The sequence below is a fragment of the Solanum tuberosum genome, unplaced genomic scaffold, assembly GCF_000226075.1.
Source record: "Solanum tuberosum cultivar DM 1-3 516 R44 unplaced genomic scaffold, SolTub_3.0 scf00514, whole genome shotgun sequence".
Taxonomy (NCBI): domain Eukaryota; kingdom Viridiplantae; phylum Streptophyta; class Magnoliopsida; order Solanales; family Solanaceae; genus Solanum; species Solanum tuberosum.
This window is the reverse complement of record NW_006239454.1, coordinates 37,414-42,802: the sequence shown is the minus strand read 5'-3', so window position 1 is coordinate 42,802 and position 5,389 is coordinate 37,414. Positions and strand designations below refer to the sequence as shown.

At 43.3% G+C, this 5,389-nt stretch overlaps 1 pseudogene; it reads left to right on the top strand.

The window, feature by feature from the left end:
• The window catches only part of LOC107058512 (uncharacterized), a 4,651-nt pseudogene extending 3,945 nt beyond the window's left edge, over window positions 1–706 (top strand).
• The last annotated feature ends 4,683 nt before the right edge of the window (window positions 707–5,389 follow it).

Below are 5,389 nucleotides of genomic sequence, written 5' to 3'. Positions count from 1 at the left end.
TGATGGTGGGTCTCACTTCTGCAACAAAGTCTTTAGTGCACTTCTGACCAAGTATGGAGTAAAACAGCACAATGTGGCAACACCTTATCACCCACAGACTAGTGGTCAAGTGGAAGTTTCCAACAGGGAAATTTAAACAATCTTGGCAAAGACACTGAATGCCAACAGGATAGATTGGGCACGGAAGCTAGATGATGCCCTATGGGCATATCGGACAGCTTTCAAGACACCTATTGGTATGTCTCCATATCAATTGGTGTTTGGAAAGGCGTGTCATCTACCAGTTGAGCATGAGCATAGAGCACTCTGGGCGTTGAAGAAGTTGAATCTAAATTGGAGCGAAACCGCTAACTTGAGGTTAGATCAGATCAATGAGATGGATGAGTTCCGTCTGAGGGCCTATGAGAGGGCAGCACCGTATAAGGAGAGGATGAAGTTATATCATGACAAGCATATTGAAAAAAAAAGCTTTACTCCTGGTGACTTGGTGTTACTTTTCAACTCCAGATTGCGTCTGTTTCCAGGAAAACTGAAGTCTAAATGGTCTGGACCCGTTAAAGTCACACAAGTTTTTCAATCTGGTGCTATTGAATTGGAAAATGAGAAAGGCGAGAGGTTCAAAGCTAATGGTCAGCGAATCAAGGCGTATTTGGGTGCTCCTGAGGATGTGAAAATTGTGGAGGAATGTAAACTTGATGAAGTCTGAGTAATCAAGTAACATGCGTCGTGCCGCGATGTTAAATTGTGCGCTGCTTGGGAGGCAACCCAAGATGTAATTATATTAGGTATATTCTCGTTTTCCTTATTTTTCTTTATTTTTATAGAGTTACTGCATGCTGAGGTGTGCAGGAGAGAAAAAAAGGGGAAAATGCAGAAATTGATGCAGACTGAACGTCACGGTCAGGACCACGATCCATATATCTTTTCACGGGAACTATCACGATTCGTCAAATGGAGGACTGAATTTGGAAGCTACTGGAAATTGCATAAAATAGAGTTCACGGAGGGGTTCACGGTCCGTCATATATTGTTCTAGACGTCTAACCTCTCATGAACCTCAGGCAGGAAACTCAGTTCCAAGTCAACATCACGGATAGTTTCATGGACAGTGATTTTCTTTACGGGCAACTTTACGATCCGTCATCTGCACCAGGTAAGTTTCTTTGCCAGGGTAATGCCACGAACATTGCCACGGACCGTGATATCTTCCACGAGAAGTTTCACGGCCCGTGGACCACTACCCAGTAACACCGATGACCCGACCCGACCCGCTTGTAACCCAACTCATAAATTATGATGTATTTCGTGATTCCAAAGAGCAGAACTTCAGTTTCTCTCTTTGTCTCCTCCATAACGGTTATCTCAGAAGATCTGATTATCATTCATCAATAAATCCCACATCTACCCAAGAGTCCGAACCCTCAGTTTTCAGTTGCGCTTCTATTTCCAGCTATTTTCAATTTTGTTTCTTCAATCCAAGTAAGTTGAGTTTCAATGGTTTGCACCGTTACATCTTGTCTATAATGCTTTCGATTTTCTTGATTTCAGTATGCATTTGTGATGATTAATTGCTAAGCTATTACTTAATTGGAGTAGGTAAGTTGACAAATTGGAAATTTGTAATTATTCTTGGGTGTTGGTCGATCACAGGGGGGTCAAATTTTTAGGTCAGGTAGTAATAGTTAGGTTACTTAATTTGGTTGAATAAGTAGTAAGGTAGGGTTTAAAGTATGAGACGAGCTTGTATTTGTACAACAATGTTGATTTAGTGCAAAAATTTGATGTTGGGAAGAAGATGACAAACCTATTGCCTAGTATAAGACTATGGCAGGTTGTACGGACCGTGGAAGACATTACGGGTCGTACCACTTGTCATAGACCACACTAGAATATCAACCCAGTCCTCAGTTTTAGTTCACGGGCAGTATCACGGATCGTGGTTCACTCCACGGGCCGTGAAACCTTCCGTTAATATCCCTTGGTTACATGACCAGAAATTCCTTGTGCACTCGAATTATGTTTAAACTCCACGGGGGACATCACGGTTCGTTGTTGATACCACGGCCCGTTCAAGTGCGCGTAGTGTTCCCTTGATTGTATTTTTAATTTTTTAAGTTTTAGTTTTTGTTAATAATTGTTATTCTGTGGCCCTTCCCGATGATAGATTGGGTGAGGTCATTCTTAAGGCAAGGCGTCACGATGATATTACACAGGGGAAGTCTGAGTACCCGTTAGTTTGTCAGTTATTAATGATTGTACTGAATTGGTGTTTTGCTTCTCAGGTACAATGGGTCCCAGAAGAAAGAATGTTACCAAACCTGCTCCTGTCACCGCTTCACAATCAGAGGGTCATGGCGACTCCGAAGCGAGTGGGTCTGAGGTGCAAATAAATGTTTCACCGGAAGATCACTCGCCTCGGGCTACTAGATCATTGGATAGGAGAGCTATTCTCCAGGACTCTCCTCCTCAATCTGAAGAGGGAGGTAGTAGTTCTGAGAATGGGGAAAACTCGGGATGTCCAACTAATACTGCTGCTGGTAACCAATCTGCCGATGATTCGGGGGACAGTGCTGAATCTGACAGCGGTTCTCAGGCCGACACAGGTACTTCTCCACCTGTGGCTACCACAGAAGCTGAAAATGGGGCACGAAAAGAAACAGCTAATAGAGAGGATGAAGAGGGATGATACCATGGTGATGTATGTGAACGCTCAGGAACCTAACCCTGCATTGAGACCACAGCTGATTGCTTGTTATCGCTCCATGTGGACGGTTAATAGATCTAAAGAGTTCTTTGATAATGGCATTGTGAATAAAACTGGGGGCTTCAAGAATCGAGCAATTATGCCTGAGACTAGGGTGGTGGTAGCTGATGTCAAGGCATTCTCGGACATCTATCGGATATTTCAGCTCCATCAGTTCAATTGGATGGACAATGCACCTAGTGAATACTCTAGCCACCTGACCAGAGAATTTTATTCCTCTTATGCAGCCACATTGATGAATTTTGCAGCGGATACTGAGACCACGAAGTGTGGACAGAAAGACATGGCTAGTACTTGGGGTCCACTCAACTCAATCATAGTTAGGGGAAAATCAATAGATATTTCTGAGGCGTCGATTAACAGAATGTTGTACGGCCCAGATTACTTTGCACCTGTTTCAGTTGGCCTTTTCGAGGGCAAACATCATGAGGTCACCAATGATGCTACAATGGAAGATCAGACTTCTCGAGAAAGGGTTTTACGCTGGATTGCGAAGCATATTTCCATAGATGGAGAAAATGCAGGTTGGGTCACCACAACTCCAACACTTATCACTAAAGCTTCGCTATCTTTCCCGGCCAAGGTTTGGTGGGCTGTTGTCCGAGCGCAATTACGACCGACATCTAATGATAACACTTTGTCCCTTTCCCTGGCCTCGTTAGTAGCATGTCTTCTGGTTGGTCACCCGATCAATGCAGGAAGTGTAATAGCAATCGAGATGAGAGACAGGGCACTAAATGAGCGAGCTGCACTTCCTTTTCCCTGGAAATTATGCCTAGGAGCGAATATTCCTCCGAACAGCCTAGTTGACAGATGGGGTGAAGCATTCAGACTAACCAAGGTTTCAAAAATTAAAGATGTCGCGAACCATCTCTTTGGCGCGAAATCTGCCTCTGTAGGTACTTTAGCTGTTATTCCACATGTCCCACTTGAGATCCCCCAGGCCAGTAGAGATCCAGAACAGGGGGAGTCGTCACAACCGTCCACAGAGGCACCACCACCCCAGCTTCAACATCCCAGACTTCAGGTACTTTTATCACTATCCCTATGCTTTTTTTTGAGAAATTGGTTGCAGATCAGTGCCAGACCAGGACATTGGTGGACCAAATTGTGCTCAGGATGCCCCAGCTGATAGAGACAAAGGGATTAGCTGTGAAAAAAGAAATCAAAGATGAGATGAGGACGGAGCTATCAGTCTTAAAGAACCGAATGGATGGTTTGGAGAACCTTGTTCAGGATCGCTTCCAGGCTACAGGTTCAGCCGATACTGAAGAGTTCAGAACCCAGTTGGCTGAAATGCGCACTTAAATTGCTAACCTGGCTAAAAAGCCAGCACAGGTGCCCACTCCAGTTATGCCAGAGTCATTAATGTAAATGCTAAGTCAGGCACCTTCCACTCAAACACTCGATGACCTTTGGGGAGAACCCCCTACAAGTAAATCTGGCAAGAGAAAGCACATAACTGGAGAACTTGATGAGGAGACCCCTACTGACCCCGCCAGAGAGGCAAGAAGGCAAGAAAAGAGAGCCCGTAGAGCATCAAAGAGGGAAGCTAGAGAAAAGGAAGCCCTTGACCAGCGACAACGAGATGCAGCCTTAGTTGGAGCTTCTGGTAGTGGCGCACCTGCTGAGGACCACACTGATGATGTCCCGAGACCTGAGAGTGCACCTATTGATAAGGGTGCCAATGCTGATACAACGACCGGCGTCTAGAGCGCCATAGGTATGACCCCTCCTCTTAGCCTGTGTATTTGATTGTTTTATCTCAACTTTGAGGACAAAGTTCTTTTTATTTAGGGAGAAGGTGGTCAGCAGCCGGCCATAACGGGTATTTTATGTATTGAGTTGTACAGCAGCTAATCTGTGAATATTGAAGACCCGAACATGAGTTTGACTGTTAGGATCTTTAGATGACATCTTAGATACTGATATGTTGAAAATGGCTAATCTGACCAATTAATTGGTGAACCAAGAAACTAAAAATGCAATCCTGTGTAGTATGTGAGTAAGTTTTGGTTGAAGTCTAACACTAGGAGCAGAAACTAGAACTTGCCTAAGTAGTCTTACTTGAATCTGAAAATAACCGGATAGGAAATGATCAGTAGGCCATTTTTGTTAAACCAGTAAAAAGCCAAAAATAAAGGAACCAAATGAAAAGCTTATCACTTGAACCCAATTTGAGCCTTAAATCAATCTTTGTTCCTACCCAATATATATCAAATCCTTGGTTCTTCGCAGGTACACAAATCCACAACTCAGGCCAAAAGCCTAAGTTGAGGGTGATTACAATTCAAAAAAAAAGAAAAGGGAAAAGAAGGTTCAACCAGTGAGCTGAGTTCAAAAAAAAATAATAAAAATAATATATATATATATATATATATAATAATAATAATAGCTACTGGGTCGAGCTGAAATAGTTACCCAAAAGAGAGAATCACTCAGAAAAGAGTTTGTGAAAACGAAACTTTGAGAAACCAAGGAATTAGTCACTCACGAAACCAAATATCCACTCCCTAACTCCGAGCCTATGTTACAAGTAAATAAAGTCCTACAGTGATCCTATTCCGGGTGTTTGAAAGAGAAAGTGTAGAAAGCAAGGGCAAGCCTATGGTAGTTTGTTGTTAG